Source organism: Pinus tabuliformis, chromosome 4_2 (assembly GCF_031772625.1).
Source record: "Pinus tabuliformis cultivar Carrire ecotype Pingquan chromosome 4_2, CPIR1, whole genome shotgun sequence".
Classification (NCBI taxonomy): Eukaryota; Viridiplantae; Streptophyta; class Pinopsida; order Pinales; family Pinaceae; genus Pinus; species Pinus tabuliformis.
The window spans coordinates 540,412,837-540,430,730 of NC_142304.1; positions in this window are offsets into that span (position 1 = coordinate 540,412,837).

Here is a 17,894-nt window from a genome sequence, read left to right on the forward strand (position 1 = left end):
ATGCATTCAGTTTTAATTTTAGATCTAAGAATACTTCATTGACAGACAGCAATAAAACAATAGCACTGATCTGATAGACCAATCATCCTTGAACATCAAGCTTTTCTTTTGCCTATGCTACTTGGAAGAGTCGAACCATCATGTATACGTACCTTCGCCAAAGCGAACCAGCATATAGATATGTAAATAATTACTTATAACTTCATTGTAATTCCCAACTTCAGACATACCCAGATCATCACATATAAAGGATAAAACATGTGTTAGTAATCATATCTAGCCCATCCATTATCAGATCACATAATGATAAGTCATTACAATATTGATCCATCATTAGATCTCATCCATCATCAAACGCTCAGGTGCATATTTAGTCTAGATCAGGCAAAGCATCAGAAACCCATAACATGCATATTTGCTTTTGATCTAACACTTCATAAGATATTCATTACTTCTGCACTTATCCCTTTGATATTGTCCTCCTTATATAGTTTTAGGCCTTTCTCAATACCTTGGACCAAAAGCACTTAGGACCAATACTTCGGACCAAATACCTTAGACCAATACCTTGGACCAAATACCTTGGACCAATACCTTGGAACAAATACCTCAGACCAATACCTCAGACCAAAACCTTGATTTTCCATCCCATACGCGCTTTTCCTTCTATGAAAGTGCGTGCATACGTATACGCTTCTTCTGTTCCATGAGCCCACGTGTATACGCTAGTTGGACAAGGTGAACCAATGTATACTTCTTAAACCACTCTCTTTCTTTAATTTCTTGATTCTGATCTATAGTCCTTTGTTCCCTAATCCTAATTTTTTTTTTTGTACCATTACTTTGTTCCATCTGAATAGACTTGTTATAATGTGATTTTCCATATTACTTATGAATTGATTCCTTTGAACTTCCCTACGTTTTTTCACATCTGTAAACACAACTGCCATGCATTCTATCACATCTGATATCTCTCCTGTAGATTCATCTAGTTACATAGATTCATCTAGTTACCATATACAAGTGAGTTGTTCTGCTACAAGTGGGTTGCCATCAAGTACAACACATGTATCATAATGCCAACAATCTCCCCCTTTGGACTTGATGGAAACCATGTTGGTGTTGATTACTGCAAGCTGTAGAAACTGTTAGAGATAACAAGCAACACCAAAATACTCTCCCCCTTTGACATCAAGGGAAAAGGGTGGACCAAGATACTCTCCCCCTTTGATATCAAGGGTAAAGGGCTAACAAAAATGAAGACTTTCATATCTGAACAACTGAATATGAACATTGATCATGCTCCCCCTAGGCACATGCTGAATTCTCTGATTAAACTCCCCTTTTGTACATGCTGAGATGCACTATACCATCCATGCTCCCCCTGAGCACATGCAGAGTCTGCAAATATATTTTCTAAAAAAAATGACTCTATAACTCAACTATGTGAGTATGACCTTCCTATCACCAATGACTCATACATACATCAATCTCCCAACCAAGTGGGGATATACCAAATTTTTATACATGACTGAAATATAGAAATTGTTACATCATCCTTCCCATGCATAGTGCGGGTATAAATTACATTATATGACCAAAAGGACTCATTAAAAGACTATGACAGAAAAAGATATATTATTACATCATTGGCCTTTATATGACCTTTTCATCAAGTGATATACATGACATTTATAACAAAGACCAAAGATCTAAACAAGACCATGATAGTCATCAGCAACTATCATACACCATATATGATCTGCACCATAAGCATCTGTTAGCAACATCTAGACCCGCAACCTGTATATGTCCATCATCAGTTCCAAAGATATGACAAAGTAAATATCATCAACCTGTGACGAAGTATGCCATATATAGATATCAACTCATCTTCTTGATCTCATCAAGACCAACTTGCTTCGTTTCCTTAGTAGGAAGAGCCTTATCATAACCTTCCATGAATCAACTAAGCATATTTCATATCTCCAAGCAGTAACACAAAACCATTCACATCATATCATATGTATGTGAAAACACCATAGTCATCATCTATGATCATAACATCATCATCAAGAAATCGCATGATCTTTCCACAAGAACCCTCAATATATCAACCATGTATCATCACTAGGGAGCATCCCACATCTGATAAGCATTAACCATGATAATCAACATATGTTTGTATCAAACCTATCATCATAAAGTAAGAAGGCATCATCATTATGTGACTAAGTAAGCCATGTCTCTGAATATCCATGTATTCAAATAGCTATGTCTTCATGAGACCTGTAATAACACCATTCTCTTGGCCAACCAACAATATTTATCAATATGCAACTTAAGTAATCATCCATGTATCCAGCATAATGTGTATCCATCAAAGAGATAACAATATGTAGCTAGAAAACCATGAGCTCATAGTCATTTGTCAAGCTTTATTGATACTATCAACAACAACAATCCTCAACCATGTGACAACCAAGAACTATAGTAATCCTGCATCATAACTGCACCATATGAACTTTATGCATATTTGAAGGAATGATGACAACAACATAAAAAAATGAGTGACTCATCATCAAATAATGAAGTTGTGTACTCAAGCTTTGTACTTCTCCTTTTCCTTATGAAGGTCACCATGCAAGCAACATATATGTATTGTATGCATCATCAAAAATTCATCCATAATCATCCATAAATCTGATCTGAATAACAACTATGTAACCCCAAGCAATACAAGTATCATCATCATAGGCAACTTATAACCGCAACATAGCATGATGTATCAAAACACTTTAGCCACATAAGCATCATCACCATTGATAAGAATCATTCGGTACCAAAGACTTCTAAACATAATGCCAACAATGCAATATTAGAAGCCTAGCATATTCTCCCCCTGAACCTGTGCCACCTGTTCACTGTCAAATCTGATCATTGCATATATCAGTAAGAAATATCAAGGCATCATCATCAATCAGATATACATCAAGTTATCAACAACTTATGAGGATCAAAAGCACTTCTAAATAACATCCACAGACTATAGTCATCTATCATCAAGACAGAAAAGATAATTGATAATTGTCTGAATCATATCAGATCATTTTTTTGAGTCTATCCCACTGCTTCTTCATTAAACCAACATATACGCAACTGTGCAGCTTCTAACTCGCGTATATACGTGATTTGTCTTCATGATAACTGCGTATGAGAATTAGGACACTGAAATTTCATACTTTCAGTTCCTTTTGAGTCTGTTCTGTCTGTATACTGAGCTATGCCACATCTTTTTTACTATAATTCCTTCTTCTTCCATACCTTGGAGTGTGATGATGTTTTTTCCTTTTGGTATGTTGGCCGAGATTTTCTCCTACATTCTTTTGCTATATGCCCAAACTTGTTATAAGCATAACATATTATGTGTTTCATATTCCTTTTATAGCAATCAATGGCTTTGTGACCAAACATATTGCAATAAAAACAATATCCCTTGAAGTACCTGGAAGCTGATGATATTTCTGTGTGACGGTTATTAGCTTGAACCATTCTACTTCTGCATCTTGCTGCAACATGTCCAAAATTATGACATATAAAACATTCAACATTATTCATCAGAGGAAAGAATCGATTAACACTTCCATAGTTAGGAGTGAATGATTTTCTTTGAAGACTTTCTTTCCTTGGTTGTTGATGGGGTTGACCTTTTATCTCCTTGTTGAGTGTTTCAGATTTTGCACTAGAGTTCCTTGCTTCAGTTTGTGAGCTAGATTCACCTTTAACAATTTCATGAAAACCAAGACCAGATTTGATGGTAGGAGACCTTTGACTACTAAGAATATCATCCAAAATCTTAGTACTATCTTGAAATTGTAAAAGTTTATCCTTTTCTTCTAATTTACCTTTTAGGATATTTACCTCAACCTGATATTGCTCTTCCTTTTCAAGATACTGCTTCTTCATGATTTCTTCAACTTTTCTTCCTTCTTCCACTTGTTGCCTTAATTCGAGAACTTCATTTTCTTGTTCTTCAAATGCTTGGAGTAGTTCTTCATTCTTCTTATTTGAATTTTTGAGATCTTCTTTTAGAGAAACGACCACAGCTTCAAGACCTTCACAGTAGTTGGTTCTTTCTATAAGTTCCTTGGTTGTTGTGTCTTTTCCATTCACTTCATTTCTCAATGAAGTCACTTCATCCTGTAGCCTTTGACTTTGATCTTCCTTTTCCTCGTATTGTTTCCTTACTTTGTTTCCTTCCTCTAACTGAGCCTTTAACCTTGTAATCTCTTCTTTGTAGGTACACTCCCTTTTTCCAATAGATCTTGTTGATCTCTAATTGTGTCTGTGAGATTTTTAAATTCTGCCTCTATTTGATTTCTTTCTCTTTCACCCATAAGAAAAAATTCTGTTGTTTCGCTATCACATTCATTATCTTCAAATGAATAGAGAAATGTATCACCAAAGGAAAACAAATTCATACCTGTTAGTTCTTTTGCTTGTTCATCTTCATTCTAAGGTGATTCTAAATCTGAAGAGTTTCTTCCACATAATGGCCAATCGTCTCTCCCACTGTCACAGTTATTTTGAGATACCTTCTTCTTTTCAGGTGCTTTCTTCTTTAGCTTCTTTCCCATTGTTTCTATGGATCTCCTTCAAGCGATCAAGCTTCTGCCAAAGGACCTACTCTGATACCAATTATTTGAAATAATACTCAGGGGGGTGAATCAGTGTTATCAAATCTATAACTTTTTCATTCCCATAGTCATATTTATATACACTACTTCATTGAAGGTAACTCGCATGTACACGCCACTATATTTAAGGGAACCAGCGTATATCCAACAAACTTATGATTCATTTAATTCATCTTATGTTGATCTTTAATCAGTGCATAAGTACTTCATTAACGATATAAACAATAACCATGTGCAGTAATAACACAACAAACCATCACACAAAACAAACACACATGAACACCAAGATTTAAGGTGGAAACCCAACGCGAGACAAAAACCACATGCTATCGTCTTCTTTTAATATAAGAAAAACCTATTTACAATCTTGTATTGGTACAGACTCATACCAGTACACAGGAACCCACCTACAAAAGGCTAAAACCTTCTCTCATTCTCCAACTTCTACTGGAAGGGAGCTACAGCCCCCTAGCTCTTGTACTAGCTAATCTATTTACTAGTACGTAGGGGCCAACCTACAAAAGGCTCTAACCTTCACTCATTTTCCAGCTACTACTGGAAGGGAGCTCCAACCCCCTGGCTCTTGTACTAGCCGATCCATTTACTAGTACGTAGGTGCCAACCTACAGAAGGCTCCAACCTTCACTCATTTTCCAGTTACTACTAGAAGGGAGCTCCAACCCCCTAGTTCTTGTACTGGCCGATATGTTTACCAGTACATAGGCATCGGCCTACAAAAGGCTACGACCTTCTCTCTTCCTCCACAGACCACGTTTCATAAATTTTCAGACTGGATACTCCTGGAACACATCACCACAATCTGAAGGCCACGTTTCATCAAATTTTCACACTGGACCCATTAGTAACATTGAAGCTCAAATTCAATCACCACTACAATACATCCATCAAATACATCTGCATCAACCAATCACTGAAACTCAATCATCAATCTCTGATATAACTGAAACCCAATCATCAATATCTGATATAACTGAAACAATCAATCACTGAACCTCTGACACAACTGAATCAACCATTCATTCAAACTTAATCAAATTCAACCATTCAACTAGAACAGACAGATCACTATAACTAGTACACAGATATGAACCCAGAACACTGCATCAACAACAGAACTAATTGTAACCTCAAAAGTTATGCATCAGAATGTATACACTCATTTAATGAAGCAAACTTGTGTGTATACGCTACTTCCTTTTTCCCAACCTACGTATACCTCTAAAGATACTAAATCATAAAACCTCTGAACCACAAACTATAGCAATCAATGACATTCTAAAGATCTAATGTCATATTACAGAGTTCTAAATAGATAACAACAACGATCACCCTTCTTTCTCAATCAATTAATCAATGAGACACAAACTCTTTATGCATTCAATTTTTACTTTTAGATCTAAGAACACTTCATTGACAGACAACAGTAAAATAGCAGCACCGATCTGATAGACTAGTCATCCTTGAATATCAAGCTTTTCTTTTTCATATGGTACTTGGAAAAACCGAACCATTGTGTATACGATCAATGAGACACAAACTCTTTATGCATTCCATTTTACTTTCAGATCTAAGAATACTTCATTGATAGACAGCAATAAAACAGCAGCACTGATCTGATAGACCAGTCATCCTTGAACATCAAGCTTTTCTTTTGCATACGCTACTTGGAAGAGACGAACCAGCATGTATATGCACCTTCGCCAAAGAGAACCAGTGTATAGATCTACAAATACTTACTTATAAATTCGCTGCGGTTCCCGACTTCAAACATACCTAGATCATCACATATAAAGGATAAAACATGTGTTAGTAATCAGATCTAGCCCATCCATTATCAGATCACATAATGATAAGTCATTATGATCCTGATCCATCATTAGATCTCATCCATCATCAAACGCTAAGGTGCATATTTAGTCTAGATCAAACAAAGCATCAGAAACCCATAACATGCATATTTACTTTTGATTTAACACGTCATAAGATATTCATTACTTCTACACTTATCCCTTTGATCTTCTCCTCCTTATATAGTTTTAGGTCTTTCTCAATACCTTGGACCAAAAACACTTAGGACCAATACCTCAGACCAAATACCTCAAACCAATACCTCGGACCAAATACCTCAAACCAATACCTTGGACCAAATACCTCGGACCAATACCTTGGACCAAAACCTTGATTTTCCATCCCATACGCGCTTTTCCTTCTGTGAAAGTGCGTGCATACGTATACGCTTCTTCTGTTCCATGAGCCCGTGTGTATACGCTAGTTGGACAAGGTGAACCAGCATATACTTCTTAAACCATTCTCTTTCTTCAATTTCTTGATTCTGATCTGTAGTCCTTTGTTCCTTCATCCTATTTTTTTGTACCATTACTTTGTTCCCTCTGAATAGACTTGTTATAATGTGATTTTCCATATTACTTCTAAATTGATTCCTTTGAACTGCCCTGCATTTTGTCACATCTGTAAACACAACTGCCATGCATTCTGTCACACCTGATATCTCTCCTGTAGATTCATCTAGTTACGTAGATTCATCTAGTTACCATATACAAGTGAGTTGTTCTGCTACAAGTGGGTTTCCATCAAGTACAACACATGTATCATAATGCCAACATGTCTTTCCTGATCCAATGCCAAAATTTCTCCAAGAAAACTCTAAGTTTCCAAGAGTGAGAGAGAGAGAGAGAATAATGAGAGAGCTCCAAAACTCAATTGACAAAAGGTTACCCACTAATCCTCAAAAGCCTTTTTATGAATGAGGCCTATATTTTCTTCTTTTTTTATTATTTCCTTCAATTTCCTCCTCAAATGCAACTTGTGACCTTTCACCTCCCTTTTCTCCTAATTTTCATTATTTTCATAAATAAATGTGCCAAAAATGCCATTTTTTCTTTCTAAATCTTTAACCATTTCCTTTGCCAATTTCCTTATCCATAAACAACCAAATGAACACCCCCTAGGATGTCTTTCCCAACATTCAGCTTGGAATAAGTGTCCCATCAACCATGGTTATTATTTTTTCCTTTATTATCTTTTATTACATGGAATTTTCACCAGGGCTATTACAAAATCCCCTCCCCTTGGGGAACACCGTCCTCGGTGTTAGACCACACCAAGACCTATGCCAAAACTATTGAAAAGCAAACATACTACCCATGAATCTTTATAACATAGCTCGATGCAGTATTTACAATGATGACCCTGCTAAAAAGAAAACCCACATCATAACAACATAATAACGTGAAATAATAATAACATGACACACATACCTCTTATTGGAGATTTATAACTTAGCTCATGGTGTTATTTACATATATATATACATATGTACATATAGAAAAATCATCAAAACATATATCGGAACATATATCAAAGCATAGACCAAAATCACACCAAATCACCAAGCCAAAATTGCTTTGCCTCAACCGGCAAATAAGGAAGGATACATAGCCCGCATATCCCATGTAGCTTCATCGAGCCCAAAGTGCTTCCACTATACTTAACTTGATCGATTTGGTTCCAAAGCATGGTCACCTTTTTCTGCAATATACACTGAGGCTCTGGCTAGAATTCTCCATCTGGTTCCACCTGCAATGCAAATCAGTCAATCACATGATCAACATCCTTAACATACTTCTTAAGCAATGATACATGGAAAACATCATGGACTTTCACTGTCGGAGGCAATGCAAGTCGATAGGCTACTAGCCCAATCTACTCAATGATACTGAAGGTTCCACAAAATCATGGTTCCATTTTGGCACAAGATCCAATCCGCAAGGAGCTCTTCTTCAGTGTGCAAGTACACCTATTCCCTAACTTAGAAATCCTTGAACAACCTATTCCTATCTGCATAACTTTTCTTCCTATCATCTATTGCCTTTAGATTTTCCTTTATAACCTAAATTTCTTGTTCCATATCTACCACCATCTCTGGTCCAACCAACACCCTATTAACCAGATCCCTCCAACTTATGGGAGTACTACAACTCCACCATACAATGCCTCAAAAGGGCTCAATGACTCTTGATAACCATTTTTGTATGCGAAGTCTACCAAGGGGAGATACTCTTCCCACTTCCATAGCTGATGCATCACATACATCCTCAACATGTCCTCCAATTTCCTGCTGATCTTCTCTATTTGTCCATTTATCTGCGAATGATAAGTATACTGAAGGCCAATTATGTTCCCAAACTTGCAAATAACTCCTTCCAAAACTTGGAGTGAACTTTGCATCGCTGTCTGACACAATCTTCTTCAAAACACCATGCAACTTGACCACATCTTTGATGAATACCTGTGCTACATTGTTAGCTGAGAATGTAGACTTCACTGGAAGGAAATGTGCAACCTTTGTCAACATGTCCATGATAACCATGATGGAATCATGTTGTCTCACTATCTTTGGCAACCCTGTAATGAAGTCCATGGAGATAGCCTCTCATTTCCATTCTGGAATCGCGATCAGTTATAGCACTCCACCTAGATGTTTACACTCTGCCTTCACTCATTGATAATCAAAGCATCTAGCCACAAAATCTACTACATCCCTCTTCAGATTTGGCCAATAATAAAATTTCTTCACTGGAGTCAATGTCTTCTGATAACCCGGGTGACCTGAATAATGTTTCGCATGAAACTCTCTCAAGGTCACCTTCTTGAGATCACTGTTATCCAGCACATATATCCTGTCTCTGAATCTGACCAATCCATCCACTATAAGACAATAATCCATACCCTGTGCACCTGCACCTGTACCTGTACATGTACCTATTCCTATACCTTTACCACTACTTGTACATGTACCTACACCTGTACTATGTACTACCATCTGTACATGTACTTATACTATTTTCTTGTTGCAACTTGTGCAGAATATCCATATACCTCACATCCTATTGATCTGCCTACAAGATCCTATCATGTAGATCGGTCCCATAGGAGCTTATAACTACCAAGTGATTTACCTATACCCGTCTGCTCAAAGCATCTACCACCCTGTTCTCTTTACCTTTGATGTACCTGACCTCAAAATCAAACTCATTGAGCGTATCCAACCATATAGCTTGCCTGACATTCAGATACAACTGGTCAAACATATACCTCAACACAATATTATCACTCATAAGTTCAAACCACCTGCCAAGAAGATAATGTCTCCACATCTTCAATGCATGTATGATCATTGCTAACTCAAGACCATGTGTCGAGTAGTTCTTCTCATGCTCGTTTAGTTTCCATGACTCATAACATACCACCTGTCCATCCTGTATAAGGACTCCACCAAGTCCTCTATTGCAATCATATGTGCATACTACAAACTCGTTGTCTGGATCTCCAATCTGTAGCACTAGTGCATGTGTCAATAACTACTTAAGCTACTCAAATCTAACCTCACACTCCTCTGTCCATTTGAACTTCTTACCTTTACTTTGTAATGATGTGATAGGATAAGCCATCTGTGAGAAGTTCCTTATGAACCTCCTGTAGTAGCCTGCCAAACCCATGAAGGATCTCACCTCATCCACATTCTTAGGAGCTACCCACTCCATGATGGCTCTTATCTTTTCTAGATCTACTGCAATGCCTTCCTTGGAGACAACATGCCCCAAGTAGTGCACCTTAGTCTGAAAGAAACTACACTTGTTGAGCTTAGCATACAACTAATGCTCTCTAAACAACCTCAACACTGCTGTTAATTTATCGGCATGCTCTTCCTCATTTTTAGAATATACCAGTATATCATCAATGAACACAATAACAAACTTATCAAAATATGAATGCAACAAACTATTAATCAAGAACATAAATGTAGCTGGAGCATTAGTTAAGCCAAATGGAACAATAACAAACTCATAATGCCCATACCTGGTTATGAACCCAGTCTTGTAAATATCCTCCTCTTTGATGTGTACATGATAGTATCTGGATCTCAAGTCGATCTTGGAGAACATTGTTGCTCCCTTCAGTAGATTGAACAAGTCATCAATCCTCAGCAAAGGGTACATGTTTTTTATGGTCACTTTATTCAACTGAGTCAATGCATAATCTAAGAGTACCATCTTTCTTCTTTACAAACAATATTGGTGCACCACAAGATGATACACTTGGCCTAATGTATCCCTTTTCCAACATTTCCTTCAACTGTAGCTTTAACTCAACTAACTCAGTTGTGCTCATCCTCTAAGGTTCTTTTGATTTTGGCACTGCCTCTGGCACTAACTCAATAGAAACATCTACCTCCCTGTGAAGTGTAAACTTTGTAATGTCCTATTCTAGCAGCTACAACCACCCTCCAAAATTTTGCCTTAGCTTTGTTTCGAAGCCTCCCTACCAACCATCCTCAGTAGCATGTCTTGCATTGTCAAGCACATCAGGTTCAACTGTTTCATAGAGTCTTGTTAGCATGTGGCTGCAAGTTTGTTCCACCTCCTTCACAGGCTACTTCCCAGACTTAGTGTCAATTGTTGGTTGAGCAGCTCCCTCTAGGAATTGCGCAATTCTGGAGGGGAACTAGCCTTCCCTCCAGAAATTATGCAAACCCAATTGGACACCCAGCTGGGCTCCAGAATTGCGCAATTCTTCCTGACAATATTCCTCCCAAAAATTGCACAATTCATCCCAGGACAACTGCTCAGCCCAAAATTGCGCAATTCTAGGCAGCAGTCACCTGCTGCTCCTAGAAATTGCATAATCCCTCTGGGACAGCTAGCCCAACAACTAGCAGAAATTGCACAAATCATCCAACCAACCTGCTGGGCTCAAATATTGCACAATGCAGTCAGACAGGATTACTTGAGAAAATTGCGCAATCTGACCCTGGACAATTGCTCAGCCCAGAAATTGTACAATCTTGGAAGACAATCACCTATTCCTCCTAGAAATTGTGCAATCCTAGGATAAAATCACCTATTCCTCCCAGAAATTGCGCAATCCCCCTGGGACAACCATCTTTGCTCAGCCCAGAAACTGCGCAAATCCCTCTCCCGGGCTTGCAAACCGATGCATATGCCTTCAGGTTGACCGGTTCCCTCTGAGATTGAGAAAAACTATTTTTCATGCATGGACTGCTTTTCCCAAGGCAGCATGCAAAGGAATCCCTTGATTTAGGGATCTATTTTTAGCAACTAGAGGTTACATGTAAGGATCAAATTTTCAAAACCTCCCGCTAAGTGTCACTTTTCCTAGATTTGTGGCATGTGCGTCATAACATCGATTTTATCAAAACTCATCAACCGGACATTGCAGAGATCATTCCTCACATCAACCATGTAGCTTTGACATCCCACATTGAATCTAGGAGTCGTCAGCACTTTCAACTTAGATGTTTCAGGTAAGCCCGCTTTTCATGTCTTGCGCTGTGTTTCTATCGCTTTTGTGTTTTGATTTGTGTGAGTGTTGTCTGCTTGATTCAATGAGCGCTTGTTTTTGTTTTGATATATGTTAACTTGTAGAAGCACCATTTCAGTTTTCATTGGCATATCACTATTGTAGCATGCATGACACTGTTTTTGCACCAACGATTGCCACTGCGGCAACTCGCTTCACGCACATGCTTGTTTTCCCATTTTCTAAATCCTGCACTCACTATTTGCATGCATGATCATTCACTCTTGTTTACACTCAGTTTCACCATGCATTCAGACTTCTCATGTTTTCAGTTGCCCATCAGCGGGTCTAGGTTGCCTTGGCTCGGATCGTGCCTTACCCAGCTAGCACTACACATTTCCGAAAGAAAAGGCTATGCCTTCCCTCTAGAAATTGCACAAGTCTAGCCCAACACTAACCTCTAGCCTTGCATTGCACAATTCTTGGAGGCAGTGGCCTGTTGGCCCCAGAAACTATGAAATGTAGTTTGCTGGTTGCATGTCACTGCTAACTGAAATTACGTATTGCATAGTTTCAATCCTTAGCAAGCCAGGATGGATTGTCCATTGTGCAGTTCCAACAATCAATCAGCCTCCTAATAGCCCAGACTGTACCTTGCGCAGTTTTGGCAGTCGTCTCCCAGGCTCCCGGTGAAAATTGCGTAATCTTCATGGACAGTCACACAGGTATGTTGCATGTCATTTCTTCAGTTTGTTTTGGTTTTCAACTGACATATTTCTTGCCACCAATGTTGTTATGTCTCCAGGTATCATGGGTGTTCGTCTGACTCTCAGCAGCACAGATACAATGGCTTACAACGGAGCAGAGTCGAAGACAATGTTTAGAGCACAACTAGGGAAGCAATCGACCAATTATCTGTGAACTTTCCTATCTATGAAGACATCAAGTTGTTCATGGACAAGCATATCAAGATGAAATGGCAGCATTTTCACAACGAGCAGCACTATCAGCAGTAGCAGAAGGCAACAAACCCGCACGCGACGAATGCAAGAGGAACATTTTTGACAACACAGAGGCGGAGCAAAGCTACGAGTTCAAGGCAAATCCACTCGTGATAAAAGCATATTTGGAGATTGAAGCTATGAGGTGATGGCGTGACACAAAGATCGTGTGAAGGAAGAGAGAGAAACAGAGAAGGAGTTGCATGTTTTGAAGCGAAAACTTAAGGAAGCACATGAGCTGCACATATGAGAGAACGAGTTGCAGTAGGAGCATGTACAACAAGGGACGCAACATACACAGACTGATGAAACTGTGCCCATACAGGTTATGGACCCATCCAGCAGCTGGCATGGAGCAGACAGGGTGAGCAGTGTTGTTGATGACATGCAAGGGTATTCAGGAGCATGGATGTCATTGTGCACACACATGCAATCTGATGCAGGAGCAGGAGGCTTGAAGACAAAAGCCTTTGAATTTATTCCAAAAATACAAAAAATGTTTAGAAGAATAGGAGTGGGATCCTTTAGCTGTCAATTTACAAGTTTTCTAGATAGGATTTGAGCTAGGATTTAGGGATTGAGTGACTTTATAATTACTTCAAGTTGTTTAGATTCAATTGATATTCTCAAGGAAAATATCAACCAAATTAGGTATTGTCTAAGATTAGATAGATTCGATCCACGAATTAAGGATCTAATTGTTAGAATGAAATGGTATTTATGTAAGTTCTGAATGATTGTAAAGGGATTTTGACTAATTTGGCTTGGTTTGGCCATATAAGATTAAGTTATAGAATTGTATCTCTGTGTATTTTTGTATATAATTGGTCAATCCCTGAGATTTTGCATCCCTCCGAAATATCTCTAAGTTTTGTTGAATTGCAGTTGGCTTTTGAATTAGAGTGTGTAAATTCTATATTATATGATAAATCTTGTGTTTTCGTGTTTGGAGATAATTGGTTATGTTTATAAACATTGGAGAATAAGGGTTGAGACAAATTAAATGTGGCGGAAGTGTTCAGTTTGACAGAACAGAGAACTGAAAACCCTGATAAAATTGTGTTAACCTAAAGGAGTCTTGAACCGTCCGATCTACAAATCCAATAGATCTAACGGTCATCGCGCACCAATAAGCTCATGTGATAGTCAAGGAAGAAAGACAATTTTATCAGCAAAATTGTTTATCGAGCGAAGAAAAGGTGGTAAGCGGTCTTTCAAAATTCCAAGCAATTCCATTTATCGACTGACACGTAGCACTTGGTGGAGAGAAAAAACCACTTTAACGGGTGGGTAAAAATTGCACAAGATTCCCGTCTGATATCATTGTTAACCGTTGGATCAAATGTGATTTGATCAATGGTGGAGGATCACTGATTACTTTTGATGATCGGGGGAACCAACAACTGTCGGATTGAAAGGTAAGATCAACGGCAAAGAGTTAGTGCGATAATATTTGTGGAAAAGCCGAACGCGATAAGGAATTAACTAAAATTTAAACTCCTTTTTAATTACGTGTAAATTAAAAGGTTAGCATATTTCGGTTAAAATAAAAACAATTCTGTTAATTTAGCAAAGGAGCCAAGTTTGGAAGTAGATGATTGATACTCCAAAGGAAAACCAAGAAGAAGTTCCACCTAAACTTGCAGAAATCATTACTGGATTTGAACGATTGTCCATTACACCTAGACCCAGGCCAACATTTGTGGTATCAAAGCAGCCTACTGACACTGAACAGGATCTCAAGGATCAAAAAAGGAAATCCAACATGGCTTTCAGAGTTGGATGAAGAGGTGGTGGTCGAAGAAGAGGACGACCAGTTGCAAATGCTGAAGTGTTGGAAGTTATGCAACAGATGCAAGCTAGATTGGAAGCAATGGAAATGGGAAGAGATGCAGATGCTAGAGATGTCAGTGAACCTAAAGTTGGAGCTGCAAAAGATGAGGAACCTGCAGATGTAACTCTTGAAATGAGATTCTTTAAGTCAGTATTGAGATCCACATCCAAGCCTAGACTTGAAGTTTAAGTCTACACAGGAAGCTTAATCCCTGAGGAATTGATAGAATGGATAAATGATATGGAGAAATTCTTCAATTATGAAGAAACAGAAGAAGGAAAGAAGGTGAATTTTTCTACCACAGAACTGAAGGGACACGCAGCACTTTAGTGGGATGGAGTGTAGGTAGAAAGAAGAAGACTTGGCAAACAACCAATTAAGAATTGGAACAGGATGGTGGCAAAACTGAAAAGTAAGTTTTTTCCAAGTGACTATCAGCAAACATTATTTAGACAGATGCAGAATCTTAGATAGAGGTCTATGACAGTAAAGGAATACACAGAGGAATTCTACAAAGTGAGTATAAGAGTAGGACAAATCCAAGATACAGATGAGAAGGTTGCAAGATATGTGAATGGTCTCAGAATGGAGATCCAAGATGAGATAAGTGTACTGTCTCCTAAAACAATAGAAGAGGCTTATCAGATGGTATTGAAGGCTGAAGAAAAACTCATGAGGAAGCAGTCTGCCAGAAATAGAGGTACTTTCCGAGGAAGGGGAAGTCAAGGTGTTAGAGGAAGATCTATAGCACCTAGAGATCAGCATGCACCCATAGGAGGTGATGCAAGTGGTAGAGGAAGTTTTTCCATAGGAAGAGGAGGCAGAGGTAGAGGAAGATAAATCAGAGATTACAGATGTAACAAGCTGGGACATAGAGCTTATGAGTGCCCAGAAAATATAGGAATGAATTAGAGGAATGCAATTGTTGTAAAAAGTGAAGAGGGAGCAACAAAGGTAATAGACGAAGAGAATGTACCAAAGAAAGGGGAATCTTTGGTAGTCAACAAAAATTTGTTAAAACCAACTTAGGAAATTGTTGAACCAGCACATAGAAAAACCTTGTTCAGGACTGTGTGTAAGGTTCAAGGGAAGTGTTGTCAGATGATAATAGACAGTGGTAATACAAATAATTTGGTCTCAAAAGAAGTCGTGGAAAAGTTGAAGTTGAAAACAAAGAAACATCCAACACCTTATAAGTTGTCATGGCTTCAAAATGGATATCAGTTGGTAGTGAATGAGCAATGTGAAGTTGAGTTGCAGTTGGGTAAACACAGAGACACAATTCTGTGTGATGTGATGCCTATGGATGTGTGTCATATATTTTCGGGTAGACCTTGGCAGTATGATAGGGGAGCTATGCATGATGGAAAGAAGAACACATACAAATTTAACAAATATGGTGCCAATCATACATTGTTGCCAATAGAAGAAGAGGGTGCATCAAAGAAACTTGATCCAAAGACCCTTTTGCTGAGTGGAAAGGAGTACTTGCAACAGATGGAAGAAGATGTGTAATTTTTGCATTGGTTTGCAAATCCAAGGTAATAATTACTTCCACAAAAGTTTCTGATTTACCAATTGAAATTCAAGAGATGCTGGATAATTATTGTGATATCATTGTAGATGATTTTCCTGATGAGTTACCACCCATTAGAAAAATCAGTCATCACATAGATTTGATTCCAGGAGAAAATCTACCTAATAAAGCAGCTTACAGGATGACTCCCATAGATAATGAAGAGATCAGGAAACAGGTTTAGGAACTATTAAACAAGGGACTAATTAGAGAGAGTTTAAGTCCTTGTGCAGTGCCAACAGTGTTGAGCCCAAAGAAAGATGGAGGCTGGAGAATGTGCACTGATTCAAGAGCAATCAATAAGATAACAATCAGGTACAGATTTCCTTTACCTAGAATCGAAGATTTGATGGATTGTTTGAGTGGAGCTAGATATTTTACAAAGTTAGATTTAAAAAGTGGTTATCATCAAATCATAATTAGAGAGGGAGATGAGTGGAAAACTGCTTTTAAAACCAATGAAGGATTGTATGAATGGATGGTAATGCCTTTTGGATTGTCGAATGCCCCTAGTACATTTATGAGACTTATGAATGAAGTTTTGAAGGAATTTATTGGTAAATTTGTAATAGTATATCTGGATGATATATTAGTTTACAACAAATCTAAGGAGGAGCATATGAGACATCTGAATTATGTCTTACAGAGACTACAACAAGAAAAGTTACTAATAAAATTAAAGAAATGTTCATTCATGAAGGAGGAGTTGGTATATTTGGGCTTTGTTATTTCTGCTGAGGGATTAAAGATGGATCCAGAGAAGATAAAAGCAATCATAGAGTGGCCTTCACCAAGAAGTGTCTTTGAGGTAAGAATTTTTCACGGTCTTGCTAGTTTTTACAGGAAATTCATAAGGAATTTTAGTAAGATTAATGCTTCAATTATTGAAACAATAAAGAATGACAGACAACTGTTTAAATGGATTGCTGAAGTAGAAAAGAACTTCCAGCTGTTGAAGAGAAAGATTATTGAGAAGCCCATTTTGATTTTTCCTGATTTTAATAAACCTTTTCAAGTGAAGTGTGATGCCAGTGGAGAAGCCATTGGAGCTTTTTTGAGTCCGGAGGATAGGCCTGTAGCTTATTTTAGTGAAAAGTTGAATGAGTCAAAGAAATATTCTTCTTATGACAAGGAGTTTTATGCAGTGGTGCAATCTTTGAAGAAGTGGAGACATTACTTGATGTACAAGGAGTTCATACTGTATTCAGATAACCATGCATGACAATACATTATGCGATAGCCGAAGCTTAACCAGAAGCATGCAAAATGGGTAGAATACCTTCAAAGTTTTAATTTTGTGTTAAAACATATAACTGGTCAATCAAACAAAGTAGCAGATGCCTTAAGTAGAAAAAGAATTTTAGTTCAAGAAAGTCAAATTCAAGTGTTGGGTTTTGATTTTCTTAAAGAGTTATATGAGAAAG